Below are 27,078 nucleotides of genomic sequence, written 5' to 3'. Positions count from 1 at the left end.
TTTTTTCCTTTCCTAGATCTGAACCCCACAATTCCTCTGGCATCACTTGCTTTCTGATGTTTTCAAATTGTTTTTAATGAGGCGAAGCCTAAACCATCTATTCTACCATTGCTGGAAACAGAACTCTCATTGTGGCAACCATTTGGAGTCATTATTTCCCAGCACATAATGTGGCTTAAATGTACATATATTTATACATTGTTGTTTCTTTGGTATTCAGAAGATTTTGTTTGACATCCCATTTATCTATTTTTGTCCTTGTTACCTATGTTTTTGGTGTCATATTCAAGAAGTCATGACCAAATCCAATGTCCTAGAGACTTTTCCCAAATTTTCCTCAAGGAGTTTTGTAATTCTAGGTCTTATGGCTGGGTTTTAGCCAGGCACCGTGGTGCACACCTGTAATCCTAGTTATTTGAGAGGCTGGGGTTAGGAGAAACCCAAGTTTGTGGCTTGGGTTAATAAATAGGGCTGGAAATGCAGCTCAATGGTAGAGAGCTTACCTACCATGCATGAGGCTCTGGGTTCCATCCCTATACTAGGAAAAAAAAAATCATTGCCAAATTCAATGTCTTGAAGCTTTTTCCACGTATTTTCTTTGAAGAGTTTTATAATTGTAGGTCTTATGATTAGGTCTTGTTTTAGTTACCTTCATATCACTATGACAAAATATCTGAGAAGACAACCTAAGAAAGATTTTTTTTTTCTTTTTTGGCTTATGCCTTCAGAAGTTTCAGTCCATGATAGTCTGGCTCCATTACAGTGGGCCAGTAAGGCAGAACATTAAGGTAGAGGGGTGTGGAAGAACAAGCTACTACCTTGTGGCTGGGGGAGGCAGACAGGAAATGAGAGAAAGGGCCAAGGACAAGATATTGTTCCCAAGGACATATCCCCAAGAACCTACTCCCTTCAACTAGGTCCCACTTCCTGTTTCCAGAATCCCCAAATTGTCCACTCAGCTGTGATGGATTAATCCACTGATGAGGCTATCACCCTCATGATCCAATTACTTCCCAGAGCCCCACCTCTGAACATTACTGCATTGGGGATCAAGCCCTCAACCCATGAGCCTTTGGGGGACATTCCAAATCCAAATCATAACAGGTCTTTAATCCATTTTGAATTTTTCTATGTAGTGTAAGATAAGAGTACAACTTTATTCTTTTCCATGTATGTGGATATTCAGATTTCCCAACACCATTATTAAAGACTGTTCTTTTCCCATTATGTGGTCTATGTACCCACCTTTGTTGAAGATCATTTGGTCATGTAAGCAAGGGTTTGTTTCTGGCTCTTTTTGGTATTCTATTAGTCTGTGTGTCTTTATGCTAATATCACCGTTTTAATTACTATTGTTTTATCATATGACTTAAATCAGGAAGTGTGAGACCTTTGTCCTTTTTAAAGACTGTTTGGTTATTTGGGATCCTTTAAGATTCCATATGAATTTTAAGATTTTTTTTTCTGTTTCTGCAAAAAATGCATTGGGGTTTTTATGAAGATTACATTAAATCTCTAGATTGCTTTGAGTAGTGTGGAGAGTTTAACAATCTTCTGTTTGTTGAGCTGTGAGCATGGGATATCCTCCTATTTATTTTAACATTTGATTTTTAAAAATTTTTATTTTTGGTACTGGGAATTGAACTCAGGGGCACTTGCCACTGAGCCACATCCCCAGCCCTATTTTGTATTTTTAGAGACAGGGTCTCACTGAGTTGCTTAGCAGCTCAGTGTTGCTGAGGTTGGCTTTGAACCCGCGATCCTCCTGTCTCAGCATCCCAAGCCACTGGGATTATAGGTGAGTGCCTGGCTCTTTTTTTATTTTTATTTTTTTAATGTAGGTTTATTTACTTCAAAAAATTTTAATAGTCAATGGACTTTTATTTATTTATATGAAGTAATAAGAGTCCTACCCAGTGCCTCACACAGCTAAGCAAACACCCTACCACTGTACTACAATTCCAGCCTTGTACCTTTGATTTCCTATAGCAATGTTTTATAGTGTTCAAGTTTTTCACCTCCTAAGTATTTTAACCTTTTTGATGCAAAGGTTAATGGCTGTTCTCATAATTTCCCTTTCTGATTAGGCATTGTTAGTGGAAAGAAACACAACTGAGCCATGCAGGTGGTGCATACCTTAATTCTAGCAACTCATGAGTCTGAGGCAGGAGGATTATAAGTTCAAGACCAGCTTTGGTAAATTAGTAGGACCCTCAGCAACTTAGTGAGACCCTGCCTTAAAAGAAAAAAAAAAAAAAAAGACTGGAGATAGTAAAGTTTCCCTATGTTTAATCCTGGTACCAAAAAGAAAAAAAAATTAACTTATATGCATTGATTTAATATCCTGTGATTTTGTTAAAATTGCTTATTAGTTGTGATTTTTGTACAATCTTACGGTTTTCTAAATAAAAGATCATACTGTATTCAAATAATTTTACTTCTTTTCCAATTTTGATGGCTTTTTTCTTTTTCTTGTCTAACTGCTCTAGCCAAAACTTCCTATGTTGATAGTGCTGAGAGTGTACATTCTTGTCTTGTTCCTGATCTTAGAAGATTTCATTCTTGCAACATTAAATATGTTAGGTTGTCATATATGACCTTTACTATGTTGAGGTAAATTCCTCATATGCCTAATTGTTGCAAATATATTCGTCAGTGATATTAGTCAATAGTTTTTTTCTACTGTTGTCTTTGGCTTTGATATGAGGGCAGTGCTGACCTTACAGAATGAATTTGGGTTTCCTCCTTTTAAATTCTTTAGAAGAGTCAAAGGAGGACGGTTGTAAATTCTTCAAATGTATACAATTCTCAGTGAAACTTCACGGTACTGGGCTTTTCTTTGTTGGAAGATTTTGATTACTACTTCAATCTCCTTACTATTTTTGTCTATTCAGATTCTTCTCCATGATTGCCTTTATAGGTGGTTTGTTTCTAGGAATTTATCCATTTCTTTCAGATTATTCAATTTATTGGCATATCTGTTCACAGTAGTCTCACAACCCTCTTAATTCTGTGATTGATATCTTTCGTAATGTCTTCTCTTTTTTCCAGTTTTTGTTGTCTTTTTTCTTAGTCTAGCTAAGAGTTTATCAATTTTGTTATTTGGAAAAAAAATTGGTTTCACTTTTTTCTATTGTATTTCTATTTTGTTCATATCTCCTCTAATCTTGACTCCTTTTGTTGACTTTAGGTTTGTTCTTTCCTAGCGTGAGGTTAGGTTGTTGATTTCAAATCTCTCCTTTTTGAATGTAAGCATTTGCCAGAGTAACAATCCTCTTAGTATTATTTTCATTGCTTTCTGTAAGTTTGGTAATGTTGTGTATTTGTTTCCAGATATTTTAAAAATGCCCCCTGGTATCTTTTTTGCCTCACTTGTGGGCATATCTAATGGTAATGACTTCTGTTTTTGTGTATCTGAGAAAGCCTTCATTTTTTATTCATTTTTTAAGACGTTTCGCTGGACGTAGTGTTCTTGGTTGGCAGTTTTTTTCTTCCAGTTCTTTGACTATATTGTATCACTCCTGATCTGCAAGGTTTCTACAGAAAAATCTGATAATCTAATAGAAGTGTTCTTGTAAATAATGAGTTGCCTTTCTCTTGATACAAGATGCTCTCCTTGTGACTTTTTTTTTTGAGTTTAATGATTATGTCTTGCTGTGGTCTCCTTAGATTTATCCTAGTTGTAGAGTTATTTGAACTATTTCTCTCAGATTTAAACCATTAGTTTTTCAAGATGTTTCTGTTTTTCCTTTTCCTTCTGGAACTCTCATATGTATATTGTTCTGCTTGATGGCATCCCATAAGATTAGGATCTCTTTATTTTTTATCTTTTCTCTCCTCTGCCTTGATAGTTTCAAAAGTCCTGTCTTTGAGTTCACTCACTGGTTCTTTCTTCTACCTTGCTGTAGTTTGGATGAATGTCCATATGTTGAAGTCTTGGTATCAAGTGTGGTGCTATTGAGAGGTGGTAGAGTCTGTGAGAAATGGGGCCTTGGGGAGGTCCTTAAGCCACTGGGAGTGTATCCCTAAAGGGGATTATAGGATCCCAGTTGGTCTTCTCTGCTTCCTGGCTCATGATGTAAACAGTTTGCTTTGACAGGCACTCCCTGTATTGCCATTCAGTACCCTCAACAGAGGAATAAAGCAAAAGTGAATTTTCAATTCAGGTATTGTATTCTTCAGTTACAGAATTTGTCTGGTTCTTTTTTACAGTTTCTTTCTTTTTTTTTAATTGCTAAGGCCCTTATTTATCGAAATTCTTATTTATTTATTTATCATTTTCCTGATTTTATTTAGTTGTCTGAGCTTTAATTCAATAAGCATGATGTATGTTTGAATTCCTTGGCAAGTCATGGTTTCCATTTCTTTCAGGTTGGTTTCTGGAGATTTGTTTCTTTACATGTGCCATGTTTCCACTCTTTTGTATGTCTTCTTAATTTTTTCTGGATTTCAGCATTGAAGAATGAGCCACCTCTTCCAGATACTGTGGTCTGGTTATATACAGTGAAGACTTTCTTAACCCAGTCTGGCTAGAGACCTTGGAAACATCTCAGGCCTTTTCTGACAATGCATTCTCTCTTGGCTTGGGTATACCATTCTAATTGAAGAGGTTTTCTGGTCAACTCAGAAGCTCCTGGTGTCTGTGATAAGGTGGCCCCTCTGGTGCTAGGGTAATCATGATACTTGATCTCCACCGAGCATCTATGTGTGGTACTTCAAATTTCCTTTGTTCTCAGAAACTCCAACCTCACCCATCAGTGATTGGATTCAGGCACAACAGAACCAATCCCTCTGACAGAAGAACATTTGACATATGTTCTATACCTTTCTCTCCCCCAAGGAAAAGACATGTTGAAGTTTTTCTAATTGTGCCATGCTGTGCAGGGAGAGGGGGTTGTGTTGGGATACTCTGGCAAGAGATACCACCCTTAAATTTCCTATCCTGGCCTCAACTAGTTGATTTCAGCCTCACCTGTAATACAAGAACCTTTAACTGGTTTCTGCATTTCTCCAGAGACATTCGTTTGTTTTGGGGAGGGCCTATGGTTTCCTGTTCTACAATCTTGCTGATGTCCTACAACAGTTTTTGAAAGACTATTTCTTCCTCCCCTCTCATTCCTTCTTGAATTCACTTGAATGATCTTTTTGTCCTTACCACTCCACAGGTACTACTCAGCCATTAGTGAGTAGTACTAACCATCAAGCCAAAGCTTCATCTTATTCAATCTCTCTGTATCATGGCTTCTGTGACACTGTCTTCCTCTCTCCCTACCATCTCATCTTTCTTTCCAGCCCTCTTTTTTTCCCCCCTTTTCTTATCTCACAGGTTATCCCCTTTCAGTCAGTCTTTATTGAATCATTCTTAGTTTCCCTATTTAAATGCAGGAGCATCCCATGATTCTAGCCTTTTTGTCCATCATCATTTTCTCAGTGACTTTATCTAGTCCCACTGCATAAATACCATATATACACCCATACTTCCCACAATTGGTCTCCAGTGCTGACATTGACCCTGAATTTCAGACATGTATATTCAGATGTCTAGATATTTCCATTTGATGGGTTAATCGTTTTCTCAAATTCAACATGAAACATTTTATTCCTACCCTCTCAAAAAAGGCCCCTCGTGGGCTGGGGTTGTGGATCACTGGTAGAGCACTCACCTAGCACGTGTAAGGCCCTGGATTCGATTCTCAGCACCACATATAAATAAACATACTGTGACCAACTACAACTAAAAAATAAATTTTAAAAAGTTCCCACCCCATTTCCCAGTCTTCTTGACCTCAGTTAAAGGCATTTCCATTTCTTTTTTGTCAGAAACTTTGAAAATATTCTTGATTTCTTTCTTTTACAGCTGCTTGGCAACAAATGAAGTTGGCTTTATCTTTAAAACACTCAGCCAGATACAGTGGTGCACACCTGTAGTCCCAGCAACTTGGGAGGCTGAGGCAGGAGGATCAAAAGTTGGCCAACCTTGGTAACTTAAAAAGACTCTGTCTCAAATTTAAAAAATAAAAAATAAAAGGGGCTGGGGATGTAGGTCAGTGGCACAGCATCCTTGGGTTCAATTCCTAGTACTGATAAAACACACACACACACACACACACACACACACACACACACAGAAAATCTTAACTGTGCTGTGTGTCTCCACTGTAGTTACCCTAATTTAAACCACTATAATGTTTTACCTATATTAATGCAAAATTATTCCCTGGAATGCCTATTTCAACCGTCCCTTATTTTTCAAATAGCAACCGATAATAAAATGTTAGATTACATAACTTATTTGCATATACCTTTCCAAGTTTCCTTTCAAACCATCATACCACACCACCATAAGGGCAGAAATTGTTTTGCACAGATGGTTTTACTGTGGGGTACAAAGATATTAAGCACGGATACTGGTCCAAGATGGATAAAATTCCAAAGTAGTCTGATGCATGAGAGAAGATAATGGTTATTGCCTATTCAGATACATTACTTGTACTGATTTTTTATCCCATCTAAGACAATGAATCAAGCACTTTGTGTAGCATTATGTGTGAGTAAATGTTTAAGATTGCTTACCTTGTTACGGACCTATAAATACCATCACTGGTAACTGCACTCTTCCCAACCTTCAGTCCAGTACCTGGGACACTGGTTGACCAGAAACTTCCTATACCCAGTGCTGTGTGTAGACTAATAAGGTCACTTTAAAAAAATATATATATATCTTATTAGTTGTCGGTGGACCTTTATTTATTTATATGTGGTGCTAAGAAACAAACCCAGTGCCTCACACATGCTAGGCAAGAACTCTACCACTGAGCCACAATCCCAGTCAACTTCTAATAATTTCCTTATGCTTACCAAAAGAATGGAATTTTAAGGTTTTTCAAGTCATACGTATCTCTTTCATGTTGCAATTCTCTGATACAGCAGATTATCTCCCATTTCAAGATGACCATATTAAAACAAAATTTCACGTACAAATAGAAAAAAATTTGAAGTAGGATACTTTTGAAGAAATATCTGAACATATTTCTTTAAAAAAAATTCCCATGCTAAGGATTGAACCCAGGGTCTTGTGCATGCCAAGCCAAGCACTCTACCACTGAGCAGCACCACAACCCCACACAGCCTTTTAAATTTTGAAACAAGATTTTGCTGAGTTGCCCAGGCTGGCCTTAAACTTGTGATCTTCCTGCCTCAGCCTCCCAAGTAGCTACAATTATAGGTATGCACCTTTGTACCCATTTGAAATACTTTTAATGATCATTTTCTAGGTATGATGGTAACGGAAATGGTTTAGAATCCAGGTAGATTTATAACTGTATCTACTATTTTTATTGTATCTATTGTAAAATACATCATACATGTACATTAAAATGTATATTTACAGAGTAAAAACATATGGGCATCAACATTGTGGCCAATGGCTAAACTAGGGGACATAAGGAGCCCCACATGGAATCTCAATTGTATTCCTCTGCTTCCAGAACAATGCTGAATTATGTTAATAATTTCGTTTCGTTATTTTCTATTATTTCCCCAACATAGGAATCTCTAATGTACGTCTCAATTTTGCCTGTCGTAAAATTTTACAGAAGTGGAATACCATATTAACTCTTCAGTGATTTGCTTTCTTCCAGTCAACGTAATTTAAAAACTCATTTACGTAGCTAGAGTTGTTTTCAGGCTACATGGTATTTCACTTATGAATGTCCTACTAATCTACTGGCATATACATACGTATTGGGGGGAGTATGTGTGTGGGTACGGGAGAGCAAATCTAGGGGCCTTATCTTCAAGCTACAACTCCCTTTTAAAGACAGGGTCTATATTGCTGAGAGCCTTGCTGAGTTGCTGAGGCTGGCCGCAAATTTGTGAACACCTCAGCCTTGCGAGTTACTATGTTTAAAAGTGTGTTCGATGCCTGGCTAGGGGTGCATATTTGAGCTATTTTTCTTTTTTTGCTATTAGAAGTAAATGATCCTATTCACAATCTTGTAAATGTCTCCTAGCTTAAAGATCCAAGTTTCTCTAGGAAATACCTGCATACTTACTCTACAAAGAAATACTAATTCGTGTTCCAAAGTGGTTGTACAAACTTACACTTCCTCCAGCAGTGCTAATGTACCATATACCAGCCAGTATTTAGAACAAGTCAAAAACTTTTTGCTAGTCTTGCAGGTGTAAAATGGCACCAGTGACTTTCATATGAATTTTCCAGATTACTAATAAACTTTTATTTCATTACTTATGGACGGTTTCTTCTGTGAAATGTTAGTTCTTATTGGTTGCTCACTTTTATACCAGTTCTCTTTTTCTTACAGATTTGTAATTTATTTATTATTGATACTAGTTCTTTGTTGGTTATATGCATTTCAAGTATCTTCTCAGTTTGGGACTTCTCTTTTTACTTTTTTTTTTTTTTTTTTAAAGAAAGAGGTATAGAAGCAGAGAGAGAGAGAGAATTTTTTTTTTTTAATATATATTTTTTAGTGTTTTTTTTGCGGACACACCATCTTTGTTTGTATGTGGTGCTGAGGATCGAACCCGGGCCGCACGCATGCCAGGCGAGCGCGCTACCGCTTGAGCCACATCCCCAGCCCCTCTCTTTTTACTTTCAATGATTGTTAGTTCTTAATGCATTCAAACCTATCTTCATTATTTTTTGTCTTAAAAAATGCCTCTCTGATCCAAAGCCATAAATTATTTCCTATATTTTCTTTGCCTCTCATAATAAGCCCATATTTAACCAACCTAGAATTGATATCTATATATAACATGAAGATCCTATTTTAATTTTTCCATCCTGGTGTAGCCCATAGCAATTCCCATTCTATCACAAACCTAGTTTTCATAATATAGCTTCTATTGTCTCCTTATGTTCCCTGATCTGTCTATTCACACACAAAATCTGTACTACCTTACTCATTACAGGTCATTGGTATCCATTAGGAAAGTTTTATCCCATCTCATTCTTATTTGCCTCTGAACTTCCATAAGATACAGAACCAGATTGCCACATCAATAACAAAAACACCATCTTTTGGGATTTTAACTCTATTTGAGGAGATGCTATGGGTCAACTTGGAACTGTCATACGTACAATGCTAATTCTTCCTGTCAATTAATGTCCATTAATTTGGATCTATGTTAATATCTTTGATAAAGGTTCAAGATTTTCTACAATGAGAAATTTACTTTTGTGCCAGGGATTGAAGTTGGATGCTTAACACTGGCCTACATTCCCAGCCCTTGCTTAAGGCCTAAGTTGTTGAGGCTGGCTTTGAAATAGCAATCCTCCTAGCTCAGCCTCCCGATTTACTGGGACTACAGGCGTGTAACACCATGCCCAACAATTTTTTAAATTTAAAACTAGAAATATCAAGCTTCTAAATTGATTTTGCATTCACCGAGTTTGCTCAACTTTTAATTCTAATTTATCAGTAGATTCTTTCACATGGTATCTTCACACGTTATCTGCAGGATGACAACTAAGAAATTTAGTCCTGCTGTTACATTCTATAGATGGCTCCTCTAACTCCAAGATAAAATGGACCACTGCTTTACTACTATAACTTTGTTACCTTACTGGTATTATGAAGAACTCCAATGGGACTGTTTTGATGCTTATATAAAATTGCACGTGGGAAAGTGACCAATACTTTTTAATTCCTTTCTTTCAGACAGCCAATTGTTTTATGTGCTCAAGGTATTTTGCTTGATGCAATAATTTTGAGTATTTATTGGGTGAAAACCATTTTATGCCCTGGATCCCAGAAGACAGAAAGCATGTTGCTTGGCTTTGTATCCCTCTTCTGAATCCTACATGCACAGAATGGACACCTAAATGCTACTCACTTAGCGTTAAAACCAAAATCAGTGCTGGATGTGGTGGCACACGGCTGTAATTCCAAAGACTTGGGAAGCTGAGGAAGGAGGACAAATGTGAGGTGCTAAGCAACTCAGTAAGACCCCATCTCAAGTACAAAATAGGGCTGGGTGGGGGTGGGGGGATGTTGGGGTTGTGGCTCAGTGGTAGAGTGCCTGCCTAGCACGTGCAAGGCCCTGGGTTCCATCCTCAGCAGCATATAAAAATAAAGGTATTGTGTCCAACTACAACTAAAAAAAAAAAAAAAAAAAAGGGATGTGGCTCAGTGGTTGAGTACCCCTGAATTAAATCCTCAGTACTCTACTCTGCCAAAATCAGCATCACAGAACTATGTAAAACTAATTCCAGTCGAAAGCACCTACTATAAGACTACGATTTAGGGGGTTGGGGTTGTGGCTCAGCGGCAGGGCACTCACTTAGCACGTGCAAGGCCCTGGGCTCAATCCTCAGCACCACATAAAAATAAATAAAGATATTTTTTTAAAAAAATACAATTCAGCAAGTCAGGACACTAAAAATTCCTTTTAAAAAAAACGTTAAACAGGGGCTGGGGATGTGGCTCAAGCGGTAGCGCGCTCGCCTGGCATGCGTGCGGCCCGGGTTCGATCCTCAGCACCACATACAAACAAAGATGCTGTGTCTGCCGAAAACTAAGAAATAAATAAATATTAAAAATAAACAAACAAACAAAAACGTTAAACATGTTCTCTAAGCAATGACCTATGTATTCATGTATAGAATACTTTCCTTTTAAATGACTCATCATATGCATCTTAACAAATTTAGAAATACTTTCAATATAAGGATGAATACAAAAAAGGATTATGGGGCTGGGGATATAGTTCATTTGGTAGAGTGCTTGCCTCGAATGCACAAGGCCCTGGGTTCATTCCCCAACACCAAACACACACAAAATGGATTGTGATTAGCTGATTTCACCACAGCAGACAGCATATTATCATACTCACCAGGATTTGAGTGTATTGCTTTTGCGTAATGGGGATTCTGGATTAGAAAACAACCTTTCAGATCTTTCTTGGTTCTTTCAGTTCTTGAGTTACCTTTTATTGGTTGTATAACTTGGGTCCTGAATGCATTCACTAAACTATTTCCTATTATAAAATGGAAATACCAAACTGAGACTTACTTTCATTTTTTTAACACCAACTTACCACTAGATGACAGCATAGCGCTAATATTTAAAAACTGGGGCAGGCATATTGCTCAGGCTTATTGCTCAGTGGTAAAGTAGTTGCCTCTCATGTGCAAGGACCTAGGTTCTATCCCCAGCAGCACAAACAAGCCACTATAAAAAGCACAAAATATGTAAAACTAATATATCAGTTTTAATCTCCAAAACTGACATCTAAAAAAATTACTCTATTTAAGAAATGCAGAAAAACGGGTATTTTTACCTACAGCTATGGTAAAGGTAGGGCAATTCAATGTGTCACAAACCTCAAGTGTTCACATTTTGAATGAAGCAGTCCGTAAGAAATTAATTTTTGGAAAAAAGATCTGCATTAATATTTCTTAAAATTACATCCATTGTAGTACCCTTTATCCTAGCCAAAAATTTAGTGAAATAATTTGAATACCTAAAGACAAAAACTAGTTAAATTAGTCAAAATATCATGTTTTAGACAAAAGTCTAAAAACTCAACTGGCCAACCTTTCATGTGCATACAAATCACCTGGTCTTATTCAATTGCAAATTCTGATACCAGTTCCAAGGTTAGAACTGATACCTATGTTTCTGGTTTGTAGACCAAACTTTTAGTGCCAAGTTTTTTGGACCATTTAATTAAAAAAATGTTGCTATTTAAGAGTCCTCAAGTCCCCCACACAAGCTACCCATAAATTCTCTCTATAAAATGGACATTCATGCAGCATTGGAATCCAACATAATCCTACTAATTGAGCTAAAATAAATAGAATAAAATAAATATTAAATAGAGTAGGCTGCATCTGTTTCTAAACTATGTCAATAGTATACCTGTGGTCTCATAAACCAATATATATAATATATAAACCAACAGAACATGAATGCAAAGAGAATTGGTTCCATGAGAACAAAGTTAAATACTTTGGAAAGACTCAATTAAGATGAGTCACTGGGCTGGGGATGTGGCTCAAGTGGTAGCACGCTTGCCTGACATGCGTGCGGCCCAGGTTCGATCCTCAGCACCACAAAGATGTTGTGTCCACTGAAAACTAAAAAATAAATATTAAAAAATTCTCTCAAAAAAAAAAAAGTGTCACTGAAAACTACTGTTGACAATGAGATACCATTTCATACCAATTAAGATGGTTATTATAAAACAAAACAACAACAATAACAACAAAAAGGGAGGTGAGGATATTGGAGAAACAGACATCTTCAAGCACTTCTGATCAAAATGTAAAATGGTACAACTTCTAGTTAAAAAAAGTTTCATGATTCCTTCAAAAGTTTCTTATAATTACATCCATTGCAGGACCCAGAAAACACAGACACACCATTGTGATTCAGCAATTCCCCTCCTACGTATATGCCCAGAAGGATCAAGAATGGACTTTAAAACGTAGTTATACATCCAGGTTGACACCAGCATTACAACAGCCGGAAGATGGAATAACCCAAATGCTTATTGATAAATGGATAAACAAAAGTGGTATATACAATAAGATATTATTACATACTACAACATGAACTTTGAAAACTTTATGCAAAGTCAAATAGGCCAGACACCAAAAGATAATTACTATATGGTTGCATTTATGAGACACCTAGAGTAAGTAAGCTGAGGAGAAGTATAATTCAGGTTGCCAGGGCTGGGGCTACAGTAGAAATGGGTAGTTACTTCTGGAAATGGGGGGTGGGGGGTGATGGTTATACATCATTATGAATAAGCTTGGTACCATTGAATTGTACACTTAAAACAGTTAAAAACTTGCAAAGCATGGTAGTACATACCTATAATCCCAGCTACTTGAGAAGCTCAGGCAAGAGGATCAGAAAGAGGCCAACCTGGGCAACTTAGTGAGACCTGAAGCTAAAATGTGGTATTTTTTTAAATTTTTTATTAGCTATTTTAAATTTTTATGTGGTGATGAGAATCAAACCCAGTGCCTCACACATGCTAGGCAAGCGCTCTACCACTGAGCCACAATCCCAGCCCCAAATGGGATATATTTTTTACAACTTAAAAAAATGAGGTGGCTAACTAAGGGTGTGGCTCAGTTGTACAGTGCTTGCCTAGCATGTGCCCTGGGTTTGATTTTCAGCACCACCAAACAAAACCCCAAACTAACAGCTCTTAAAACTGCAGTAAGTTTAAGCTAGTAAAATATGGTACAACTAAAAGGGCATTCATTCTTTTGAAATATTTGCTGAGTATTTATGTCACACACGGATAGACACTGAAATTTAACAAGATCCTTGCTTTCATGAGATTTATATTCAAATGGACAAAACCCAAGATATGGTCAGAAAAGTGAATAAAGCAGAAAAAAGGGAAGACTAAGTAGGTTCTATATTTCAATAGAAAGGTGAAAATGAATCTCATTGAGATACTTGTCACATGCAGATATCCACAACATTGCAGGTAGGTGAAATGTCTCCTTCAAAGGCTTTGAGGGAGGAGTATGCCTGGCTTGTTTAAAAAAAAAAAAAAAAGTCACAGTGGCTGGGATGAACTGAGTACAGAAGAACTTGATAGGGATTTTACTCTAAAATGGGGAAAGCTGATTAAAGCAGATTAAAAAGTCTTGAAAACTATTCTGAGAACAGATTGTATATGGTGGCAAAGGCAGAAAACAGTGGGGATAGTATTAAGTGGTCCTAAGCATTCTCTGATGGCATGTCCAAGACTTCTATGTGAGATGTGAAGAATCAAGAGCAACCTTCAGTTTTGAGCCTAAGCCACTGAAATGAAGGTACTGATGTTAGCTATAGGAGAAGGCACTGGGCTAAGGGTGTGAGAGGGTAAAAGATTTAAGAATTTAGGGGCTGGGGATGTGGCTCAAGCGGTAGCGGGCTTGCCTGGCATGCTCGGGGAGCTGGGCTTGATCCTCAACACCACATAAAAATAAAATAAAGATGTTGTGTCCACTGAAAACTAAAAAAATGAATATTAAAAAATTCTCTCTTTTAAAAAAAAATTCAGCTTGGCATTTAAAATGCTAGTTTGGAAGAAAGGTCTGAATTAGAAAATATATATGTGGAAACTGACATTAAGACTGAACTGAATGAATAAGAACACCAAAGAGTGCCCAAAATTTTTTTTTTAAATATCAGGGAAAAGAAACAACAAAGCATATTAAAGGTGTAAGAAATGAATTTCAACTTGCACTTATGACTCCTTGCTTTAACTGTCCCCACTAACTGATGAAGCACCAGACTGGCTGAGTTTGATAAGAGGGCATGTTCCCCGTCCTTTGTATGTAAACAGGGGAAATAACTCTAAGAAGGTAATAAAAGAGGTTAGACCATTCATGCTCCTCTTCCTTTTAGTGTCCACTCACGTATTTAGATCATTTATTGAAAACAATGTAAAATGGGTCGCTATGGAACTTTGTAGATAGGCAATCTCTTTGTGTGCAAATACATATATTCATAAATTATTTGAGCTCCTTCACTTGGAGTAGAATGGCTGCCAGCATTCCTGGATCAATTTTTGAGTTGTATATAAATGATTTCAAAGACTGGTGTTCATAATGAATAAACTAAGATATGCTATTAATTCTGAAAAGCTAGCTTTTTATTGCTCCAGTTTGTGCAAATTGCTTGCTAATTCTTAGGATGAAAGATGCTTTACTAAAGTGATATACAGGGCCCAAGTTTCTATACTATACTGGAATGATATTCAGAGTTTACATGTAGGGCCCAAATTCCCCATAAGTGTTAGTTATACCTGTCTACCTTATATTCTTAATAATAGTATTTACATCAGACATTTTTTTAAATAACAAAAAAGGTACCACTAAGTTTCTAAGGTCTTGTATACATGTAAGCATCTAACAGCACCTTATAGAGTAGGTGTTCAAGATATGTAAAAACAAATATTTATAAGAAATATATTCCCAAATGTGTACTGTTTCAGGATGAACAAAGTTTAACTGGAAAACTGGCATCATAAGATTATTCTAATCTCTACTCACCCATTCTTGCCAGTGCCTTGGAGCTGCCTTTGTAAAAGTAGAACATTATCTTACCTATTTTAGTAGTCAAACTAGTGAGTTAGCAAGTACAAAATCAATTTTTAAGAAATGCGGAATGGCAATATGACCCAAAAGGGGAGGGCATGGGTGATTCTATTTTGTAGATGGGTTGACAATCACTAAATTGTAATATTAGTAAAATAATTATTACTTTCCTTACCCCACAGGTTTATTCACCCTTATGGCTATTATAACTACTATATAATCTTATGGCTATTATAACTCCTTTCGTGGAAAAAAATGTTACTGACTGAACTGCTACCACAAAAATGGAGTGTTCAAGCTTAGTACACTCACTGAGTCCCCAAATCCTACCTCTTGCAAACTTAAGCCATACTCACATAACAATGTTCTCAATTTCTATTTCAAATCACCAAATATAAACATTTTTAAAGTTTCTACCACCTACTACAAGCCCACAACCTTCCATATTTTGTATCCTTTTCCAAGGGAAGTTCCTCTTTGTTCCCAAAGCTACTTTTGACACTATTTGTTTTGATGCTATTGTTTTTGGTATCATTCAGTTTGCTTCACACACCAAACATGAACTCCTCATGATTCCCCTTTACAGACTCATCCCATATTGGGATATTTTCTTCTCTATTTTAACTCCCTTATTTCAGGCTACAAAATTAAGGCTTTAACCTACACTTTCTTCTCAATTCCAGAATCTATGGCTTTTAATAACTATTTCTTGGAATGCAAATGTACAAAATTCATACCACTGCCCAATGTTTTTCTGGTGTTTCCCGCCCCTGAGTGAATGGCACACTATTATACAAGCTCCAAGTCATCACCTTACCTTCTCATAGCCTAATTTTCACAGCATCCTGTTGATTTTGCCTCCTAGATCTTTCAACCAACTTTTTTCTCCTGTTTTTATTCCACCTCTAGGTAGCTAAAGACTCTTGTAAAAATTTCATTAGACTACCTTATTTACTTCCTTCCCAATTTAATCTGCAACTAATCTATTTGAAATGCTTTACTCACTTCCAAGGATTCCACAGCATTCTTAGGACAGTCTTTAATGTGACTTACAAGCCCTAGGCCTTGCCTGTTGCTGAGTTTCCACTCAGGCTATGTTCTTCATCACCTGCTTCATACAACTGGCATTCTTTCAATTCCTACTAATAGCATACTCCTGCCGAAAGGTCTTTTTCCAAATCTCTTTTTTTTGCCTAGAAAGGTACCTTCCTTTTCTCCAAATCTTAATTCAGATCTACATTAAGATAATAAAATCTATCTACTGAAGTTCTCTTGTAAGTGGGGTATGGACTTTTGAAAAGGATGTAAAAATAAAATAAAAGTATGATGGTGCCTGGTGCCTGCCTATCAATCCTAGCAAACCAGGAGGCTGAGGCAGGGGAGTCCCAAGTTTGAGGTCAGCCTGGGCAACTTAGCAAGACCCTGTCTCAAAATGAAAATGGCTGGAAATGTAGATTAGTTGGTAGAATGCCCCTGTGTGGAGGACAGGAATGTATATAACTTATCTAGCATTGACAACAGCTGATCAGAACTGATGTGCCATTTAAAAACCCAAGAACTGTTAATGAAATATAAAAGGGAGACAAAGACCCAGGATAGCAATGGAAAACACTTACTATTAACAATTCTTGTTTCATGTATTTGTTGAGAAACAAAACTAGGAAGACCGGGGAAACTATCAATCCTCTATTTAAAAAATTCTTATAAAACTTAAAAATAATAATAATTTTTTAGTATCTCCTTGTTATACTATATCAGGCCTTATCTGACTCCTGGAGTTTCGGGTGGCATTTGGTCAAAATTGCTCTCAGCCATCTTTTATTGTGGTTAAATGTTTCCTGCCTCTGTAGGCTACAGACAAAATCTCAATTTAATCCAAGTAGGATTAATGAACACCATCTTCTTTAAAATGTAAACATATAATAACAACATAGAAAACTATCAGGGGGAGAAAAAAGAGTAACATAGAACCTAACAAAACCTGACCCACAACTTTAATGTAAGCACTGAAAGAGACTCCACTAATGGTAACTTCCTTTCTCAAATGATAATTTTGATTGCTCAGAACTAATTTTCAACATACTCTAAACTCTAAAGCCTGCAGGTGAGTCATCTGGACCCTGATTCAACCCCCCCCCCGCCCCGCACGTATTCTCTCTCTCTCATTGAAATAACAAATATGTCACTGTTTAAAAGCATTTTTAAGGGGCTGGGATTGTGGCTCAGTGGTAGAGCGCTCGCCTTACACGGGCGAGACCCAGGTTTGATCCTCAGCACCACATAAAAATAAAGATGTGTCCACCGAAAACTAAAATAAATAAATAATAAATATAAAAGCATTTTTAGTTAATTTAATAATCCCTTAAAACTGGGGAAATCTGAATTGTAGATTTACAAATAAAACAGTTTACAGACTTACTGAATTCCTTCATCTTAATTCTAACCAGATACCATCTACTTGAAAGAGCATCAAAATGCCAGCAAAGAATTTAAAAAGCCTCCAAAAAGGCTGCCTTAAAGACAAAATGTAAAGTCCAATTATGTTACCCGTCATATTACCCAATAGTACTCAAAACTACACACAATGATAGCTAGATATGGTGGTACACACCTGATTCCAGAGGCTGAAGCAGGAGGATCACAAGGTAGAGGATAGTCCAGTAACTTAGTGAGAAACTTTGTCTCAAAGTAAAAATAAGGGAGAAGGAATGGGGATGTAGCTTAGGGCTAAAGCACCCCTGGGTTCTATCCCTGGTACCACAACCAAACCAAAACAAACAGAAATACGCCATATACAATGGTTAACAAATTATAAATCAAACAGGACAAACTGCAAGTATTATCAAAATTTTGTTTTATTTTCAATACAAGATAAATACCATGCTTGTTACTAGTGCAGTTTAAGGCCAACAATGGCCATATAGCAAACTGCTGAACAGTCACCTAAATGCTAAAGAAAAGAAAAGACAAAAATAAACATTAAACACAAAATTGCAATTACAAACATTTTAATAAAATGTGAAAAAGCTTTTTAATAGAAGCTAATATGGAAGTGTAGTTCTCATGGACATCAAAAAGATGTCTATTTGATCAAAAATCACCTTACCTTTTGCACAGAAATCTTAAATTGTGAAGTCACCATAGTCAATAGCTAAAATTTTAAGACTTTCTTTGGCCTTCTGATATTAGACAAATTATTTACAAACTGTGATTCAGTAATCCACGGATACTGGTAATATGATACAATTTTATTTTTGTCTGTTTGTTTTTTAAGGACTTTCCATTAAAAATTGTAAAACAACTTTGTAAGGCTGTACCGGGCTGTAAACTACTTTGCTAATACACCATGGGATGCAGAGGAAGAAGGAATAATAGACCTTTTTTTAAGGCTAAAGTCATCAATATTATAGATGCATTCCTTAGAATACATTATGATTTACCTCAAAAGATCATTTCCCATTAAATACCACCTGAGTACTACATTTTCAAAGTAAAAAAATAAACAAACATGAATTTACCATTATATTTTGAAATAATTTAACTTACAGAATGCTGAGAAGTGTTACGCAGTAACAGTGTGACAAAAAACACACCTTTAAAATAAATTTTTTTTAAACTAAATGCAGGGTCTGTCCAATTATGAAATTAATGTAAAACATTTACACCCATGGTGGAGTTTTAGGATACTCCCACATGAAAAACTGGTAGTGTTCACTATCCACAAATACCATATCAAGATTTGTATGACTTCAATTAAATTTTACCTAATATTTTTAAAGCCTCCCATACAATGTTAATTAATGCAGCAGGAAGTCTTTAAACATTGAAATCTATCTGTAGGTAACCAAGTGTTTATTTATACATCCCATACAAAAATCATATACCTATATACTCAGATAGTGAATGCCAACAACCTGAAATTTTAAAGAAACATTGGTTAAGACAAATCTAAATCAATCTGACAATACAATTGCCTGAATATTTTGAAATATTCATAAAAATTCATATTGCTTCTTTCTAATGCCAAGAAAGAAGATTATAAGAACTTCCTCCCAGAAGCCTAGACATTTTAACACATTTTCCATTTCAACTTAAGACGAAACTTTAATCCTGAATCTTGATTTCTCTAAATAAAACATCTCATATTATAATACAAAAAATGCAATATGTAAGGCCACATCTTAATAAATTTATAATTTTTGGTTGAATATATATTTAAAAACTAGTCTAAGGCTTCTAAGAGTCAAGTTGCTAAAAAATAAGTACAACAATGTTTAAACTGAAGGTTAATGTTAAAAAAAAACAAACAAACAAAAAACCACCACACACGCACACACACTTTAAGAACAGAAAAATAGAACGCTTTGCTACAAAAATCCCACTTATGTATTACCACAAAAAATGACTAATATGTACAATGGATAAGCGTGCATTTAAGTACATACAACAGGGGAAAACATTTACAGAGACTATGGGATGCAAATGAACTTAATGAATAAAATTTAAAAAACAATTACCCATAAAACAGTGAGAATCTCAATACTATATTCTCAATAAAGAATTAGAACATAAACTTCCTCTTAAAATAAATTAAGCTGAAGCTTGAAACACAAAATCAGAGCCACCTTGTAAGATACAGAAAATGCAATGACCATTTAGAAAACCAAAATGTTGAGCACTCCAACAGAAAAGTTTTATAGTAGCATGTCATTATATAAAACAGTGTGTAGTTAGGTTATTGGCACATTTAAATACATTAAGGGAAAGATAAAGTCTTTACCCTTTCAACAGTTTTCCCCTTCACTATAAAATATTATACAACATTCATTAAAACCTCCATGTTTATTTTTAGAATTGACCTTAAACTAGTAAAAAAGTAAAGCAACATTCTCCATAGGAGAATCAAATGAAAATAATACCTTAAGCTACAAGTAATTTGTGAACTTCAAATTGTAGTTAACTGCTTAAGAATATTCCGGTAAAGGGGTCATTAAATTGGTTAACCTATGATCAACAGCCATGGCAAGTTATTTCAAATCTTAATAAAACTAACAAAATGAAATAAATACATGTAGATTCACATTGGAATATCCTTTCCACAACCTATTTCCTTTAACCAAAAGCAAACACATTCAATTCAAAGTGTTGCTTCAGAAGCAATACCATTTGGGTGCTGTTATCACTCGTCCATAATTTTACCACTAGCTGAAAAGGAATGTGACTGCATAGCATAAACAAATGCTATGGCTCAAAATTCAACTCAAGTTTTGTTTTCATGTCCACTAGTTATTATAAATTAAGAAAAAAAAGGTCTCTGAGACACTCACTTTTTTTTTTTTTTTGGCGTCTTTGTAAAGATTTCTCTCTTTGGATTGTTTTTAACATAAAAAAAAAAAGCTTTCAAATAACATCAATTCATAAACAACAGAAGGGGTATGACAAATAAAACAAGGTTTGCAATTTTTAGCTTTACTGCTATACATTCATATGTTACCAGGTGGAGAAAGACTTTGCAAAACTACTTGGTCAAACCAAAAGTCCTCCTGACAACACTTAAAACAGTAGACTAGATAGAAGAAAACAAATCTAGTACACTCACACTGTCTGCAACAAAAGTCATGTAATGAAGTAAGCCAAGCAGGGAGAAGAATAATATAGAAGGAACAATCAAAAGGTTCCACTGATAAAAAAATGAAAAGGTAGATGAAGGATTAAATTAGTACAAAACTTCCAGTTTCACTTCAAGTAGAGAATTTTGTGAATTCATTTTTAAACTGTTCATAGAAAATTTTATTCTCATGGACATTTTACTTACCTTTTAATCTTACTATAAACTAATTTCCCTTGTAATATATGTAAGTCCAAACTTCTTCACATTAGGGCATTGTAATTAAAACATAAAAAAGCTTAAGAAATGACAAAAACTTACAACACCTATACATAAAACAAGAAAACAGATTTTGATACAACTTTCAAATAATGTTAAAAAGGCAACTGCATTTTCAACAGGATAAAACACTTTAAAAATCATTTTTGAGAGCAAAGAGTTCTGGTAAACACCAATGATCCCTTACACAAATACTCCACTCACAAAATATAAAACTAGTAATAATATAATTTGAAACAGCTAATTTTGTGAGTAGTTTGAAAGCAGACAAGACAAAACTGAAGAAAGGCAATGCAAATTTCTAGAGTGCTTGTATGGTTGCACATTAGGTAATAGCTATGGTACCAAAATATGTTTAATCATTGTCCTAAAATTTGGCCATACTTTAAAAACCAATGTGTACTATCCAAAGGTCTCTCAAAGATTATCAGATCTTAAAAATATATTTAAAAAAACAAATTAGCCTGTTTAAGAATTTTAACTTGGGGCTAGGGATGTGGCTCAAGCGGTAGCGCGCTCGCCTGGCATGCGTGCGGCCCGGGTTCGATCCTCAGCACCACATACAAAGATGTTGTGTCCGCCGATAACTAAAAAATAAATATTAAAAATTCTCTCTCCCTCCCTCCCTCTCTCACTCTCTCTTAAAAAAAAAAAAAAAAAAGTTTTAAAAAAAAAAAAGAATTTTAACTCAAATTTCTGAAATAGTGATTCAGAATTATCTTTCCATAAAAATATCCAGTTGGTAATCTGGTCTCTGCTAATTTTACAATTAAGAACACGTGTAAGCCAGATGCTTTTCATGTAGGCCTTCATGTAAGGCAGGTTTTTTTTTTTTTGGGGGGGGGAATCTTTGATTAACTCTAGCATGAAATCAACAGGCTGCACAAAAATATATAGAATTTCTCAACTGTAGAGACAGGTACATCTATAATCTCCCATCACACTGGAGAAAACAACCCTATGTTAATACAACTTCACATCCTTCAGAAACTGGTACCAACTGGAAAATAAAACCAAGGCTCTTCCTACATTTATCTGCTGCATGACTGTATTTACACTGCCTATGGCTTCAAAGTTAAACCATAAGCATCATCAATAAAAATCAGTAAATCACTATAGCATCAAATCAGAATTCAAAATCTCACTTCAATGCTAGCAGTTCACAATTAAGTGTTTCAGTACACCTGTGTTGTAATTAAACTGCACTACTGTAGCAAATATGTGTGAGACTTTTCTAAAATGTTAAAACCTCAACATTCTTTGACCCCTAATGCATCGATGGGATTTGCTGTGTCTGTCAAATTTCAGTTTTTACAAGTTTACATACCATTCAGCAAAGTCACAAGCTAACTAGGTAAAAACAGCTAGAAAAGCAGAATATAGAAATATTAAATATCCATGTAATCACCTATTCTAATATCAAAATCAAGGGCAAGAGACACTTAATTAGTTATGTTTAATTCACTGAACGCAAGATTAGATTGATGCATATCCAAAACCGCTATTGCAATGCTTTTTTTTTAAAGGACAGTAAAAATGTTGTCATAGTAACATTATCTTTAGATATTGCTGAACACAAGACTTTCCCTGAGGTGTAAACATCAAATAACTTGAACAGCTTTACACATCAGCCCCATTAAACAGTTTATTACAACACTACATCTATTGTAATCAAAGTGGTGCTGTTTACAGACATTATCATATGAACATTTTTAACAAGAACAAACTACTATAAAAACAAGCATATACTTGACTTTTTTTTCCAATTGCTTGCACATTATAATGGCCAAATGTATATAACCAGTAATAAAGTTGCAAAAGCTATTAACTTTTTAAATCACACAGGTTTCCTTCAAATAAAACAGTTAAGCAACATAAAAAATAAAAGTAGAGCTACTGGTTACCATTTATGCAGATTTGCTTTATTCAGATCTATTCCTGTTCAGTTTATCCATGAATCCTTACAGGTTCAGTTCAATCACAAGAAGCAAACTGCTGGACAAGCGTCATTTTCCCCCATGAAGACTGTTTTGTCTTGGAAGTTGTTCCTCTTCCTTCAGCTGTAATGTGTCAAAATTTGTGATGTAGATTTTGCTATTCCCCATCATACACAGAAAAATGCTGGCTTAACTATACATACACAAGTCGTGCATCTACTTCACTGTTATGTATTCTAGCACAAAATAAGAATTAAATGAAACAGTAGCCGCCTATGTGGTGGAGAAATGCTCCCAATTTATTTGATAATTAAAAAATGAGACATTAATTACATTCTTCTTAGATATTATTGCCTTTGAAATTTAATGACTAAGACAAATTAAAATATAGCAGCTACTGTTTCTATGATGATGGAAAACAGTCATAAGTCATTTTCTAAAATACGTATACTACAAAAATAAATGGAAAAATGTTTGGATGATTTTAATGTAGATTTCATTCACCCACATATCAATTCTATATTAATTCATTTAACAATGCTAAACTGGATATAAAATGCAATAAATTTTACAAATCAACTATTTGACAGCATACAGGAACTTCTGTAATTGTTATAATATAAATCAAATGGTGTTCCATGTTACAAAATTTATAAATAGTTCAATATGGACATTAAATAAATATGACATCCACATACAAATCTTTTAGACATAATACAAACTTGACACATTTACTTTGCTTTCACTCTATTTCACCTATTTCGAAATATCTAATATAGAAGCATAAACTAACCAAAAATAAGCTAAATAGGAGTCGGAATCTACAATGATAAACTTCATTGTAAACCCACATAAAGAAAAAAAAAAAAAACAATAAAATTGATAAACCAAAGTCTCAAGAATACATATGTAAGCAAACTGCATGTAGAGTTCACAAAAGAAACATTCATTTAATTTGGAAGTGTTCCCAGAAACAACGAAGTTTTTAAGTGATTTAAGCGTTCAAAGGGCACAATGTTCAGTACTAAGTAATTTTAAAATACTTTTGCTCTACAATTAATTTCTGTCACAACTATAAATTTATCTTTATGTCTTTATCTTTTATGTTCTTTCTCCCCCTAACTAGGAAGTATCTTAAGAACATCAACACACATATGTATGTATTCATACTGCCCAGCAATAACAACTTATTTTAAAACTAAAGGAAAAACCAGATGTTGTAACTGTGGTCTTTTTCTCCTAAATAGTGTCTATATGCCTATATTTTTTTATATACATGTAAGTCATTTCCAATGTTACCATTTTAATGTTCCTTCATCTTATGCTGATGAAGCTTATTTAGTGGAATTATTTCATAGAAAAAAATATATAATGTCTACTATCAAAAGTTTTATTTTTATTACTTGTAAAGTATTGGGGGCGCGGGATGGGGTGGAGATTGAACCCAAGACCTCATGCATGCTAAGCATGCACCTTACCAATGAGCAACACCCCCAGCCCTGCAAAGTATATTAAAAAAAAAAAGTATTATTAGGAAATTCATAAATCTTACTGCAAAAGTATACAATCTCCCTATTTTAATTTTTTTTAGTTGTCAATGGACCTTTATTTTATTTATTTATATGCAGTACTGAGAATTGAACCCAGTGCCTCACACAGGCTAAGCAAGTGCTTTGCCACTGAGCCACAAACCCAGCCTCCCTATTTTTTTTTTTTTAATTTTGCTGAAAAGGATGAAGAAGAAAAACAACAATAAAAATAAGCCCACAGCAGGTCATTAACAGGAAAAAATATTTTGAAATCATAGTGAGCAAAACAAAAATATTCAACCCTTCTATGATAGGTGTAGTATAAGGCCAGCCTGGGCAACTTGGTGAAACCCTATCTCAAGAGTGAAAAATAAAAAGGGAAGGGGATGTAGCTCAGTGGTAGAGTACCTCTAGATTCACTCAGAAGTGGGAGGAGGAGGCATGTACTGCAATTTTATATCAATCAGTATTACTCCAAATGGAAATTTTATTACTTTTAATATAGAGAATCCGTTTAAGTTACAATACACATTTTTATCCAAAATTAATGCACTCATCTTTTGCATGATTATACTTTAAGTCTTTACTATTAATAAATTTCTAATTTTCACCATATGCACATAAAATTTGGGGGATAATTTAAGTATTTGTTTCTATTCCTAAACACTTTTACATTTATCCACTTGGAAATACAAATTTTACAATCTCAAAAGGAGGCAAATTTGAAGGCAACATAACCCATTTCCAATAATCCAATTTCATATTATAGTCTCAAATATCTAAGTAAACATCTACATAAACAAAGATATCAAAAAGAAGCTTCAAAGTGAAAAATACATTCAATGCCCATGTTTTCAGAATAGTATCTGGTCAAATCTGCATTGTCAAAGCCACACAATTAATTGCTTTAGCTAAAAAAGACAAATGTAATCTACCACTCTACAGACTAAAGTGACCACTAAGTAAAATCTTAATACACAGAGAAGTACCTGCATTTTCAGATAATATAAAATCAACCCATTATTAACAACTCAAATTATGAGTGTTTCTGTTAGAAACTTATCTAAGCAAATTTGTTAGCATTAGTATATTAAACTCACGGTAAATTCAACTGTTAAGTAAAATGCTCTAAGGTATATTTGTTAGAGCACTTTTACAGGTTTCCATGTTAATATATTTAATTAAAAAGATCTGAGGTGGGCAAGAAAAGTGTTTAAATACGTGTTAACAGATACTTAGTTTCTTCTTATAGTGACTAGAACATCATACAAAAACCATTCTGTTTATTGTAGATGTTTACAAAAAGTTCCTTGCTACCACTTCTCCTATTTTTACCTTTCTACCTCTGGACATGGTACTTACCTCATTTCAACTATAACATATTTACTACTCTATAATTAAACACATATACAACACATATGCTCTAGGTAACTTACTGAATATTAGAAATAAACCCCATCACAAAGAAAAATCAGCTTTGTTCCAAAGATTCACAAAATAGACATTTCCAAACAAGCTGGTTGTTATTTAGAATTCACTGTGAGTTAAAACATGCTACCACGGACGGCAAATTCATAAATTTGGATAGCATCAGTGGCATCCTTACCCCAATTGGTTATCAGTTTTCTTTAAAACAATGCTAACTAGTCATTCAACACATTATTTATTCAAAACAATCTAATTTACAAACTAAAACAATGGTAGTAAATTTCACACTAAGATGAGGGTGAGAGCAAGGTGACTCACATTGGCATTGAATTTTTTTTTTTTAACAAGGAACATTATTCATTTATAAACAAAAGTAAATTCTTAAACCACAGTGAGCAAAACACACTATACATCCATAAAAGGGATCACTTCCTGGCCTCTCTTGTCACTTTGAGTAAGATAGCTGTGTAGTCAGACAGGTTTTTCAAATAACACTAAAAGCAAGAGAAATTAGAACTAACGAAATTATAGCTAGCATATCCAAATGAAGCAGAGCAGTTAAGCTATTTGAGAAGGCACAAGGAAACACAGGGCTGGGAAATATTTAGGCAGATCTCAGATGACCTAAGAATTTCAGAAATAATTTTTACATCTTATTACAACCAGTTATCATTCATCAGGCAACCAAGAGAATGTAATTTTCACAAATGGCTCAATTTAACACTAATTTCTAAGCAGATTAAAACACCTTAACATAAGAACTTTTTATTCTTTTGGCTTTTTCTTTTTCCCCCAATTATCAACAAAACTATAATAAGCAGAATAAGCAATGCAAAGCACCCTACTTCCTGTGCAGTAATAAAATCTAAAGACATGTTATTTGTGGTAGAAGTAATCTCATAGTCAAGGAAAAGTATAGTTACTAATCTAGACCTGATACACAAATGTTAAAAACTCTTATCAAGGAAATGGATAATTATTTGAGAATATATAAAACCTCATAACTTAGAGAGCAGGAAAGTGAAATAAAGAAAATTTAAAAATACAATTTGCTTTCATTACTCCTCAGCATGCAAAAACTGAATTACAAACAGAAATTTGATGAGTAGGCCTGTTTCAAACAAGTAATAAGGAATAAAACCTAAAATAAAGTAACTAATGAATGTAAAGTTATTTTTGTAATAAGTGTACAATCTTAAATCACTTTTATTTTGCTCAGAG

General features: G+C 34.8%; 1 protein-coding gene across 4 annotated transcripts in view; it reads right to left on the bottom strand.

Annotated features, from left to right (window-relative positions):
* Positions 1-17,913: 17,913 nt before the first annotated feature.
* Positions 17,914-27,078, bottom strand: part of Cpsf6 (cleavage and polyadenylation specific factor 6) — a 33,373-nt gene continuing 24,208 nt past the window's right edge. For all 4 annotated transcript variants that reach the window (XM_076854845.1, XM_076854846.1, XM_076854847.1 and 1 more), the window contains one exon: positions 17,914-23,023. The gene's annotated coding sequence lies outside the window, so the exon portion shown is untranslated. The remainder of the gene's footprint in view (positions 23,024-27,078) is intronic.

This window comes from Callospermophilus lateralis, chromosome 4 (genome assembly GCF_048772815.1).
Source record: "Callospermophilus lateralis isolate mCalLat2 chromosome 4, mCalLat2.hap1, whole genome shotgun sequence".
Taxonomy (NCBI): domain Eukaryota; kingdom Metazoa; phylum Chordata; class Mammalia; order Rodentia; family Sciuridae; genus Callospermophilus; species Callospermophilus lateralis.
Note: the sequence above shows the minus strand (reverse complement) of the source record. Positions and strands in the feature narration are given on the sequence as shown.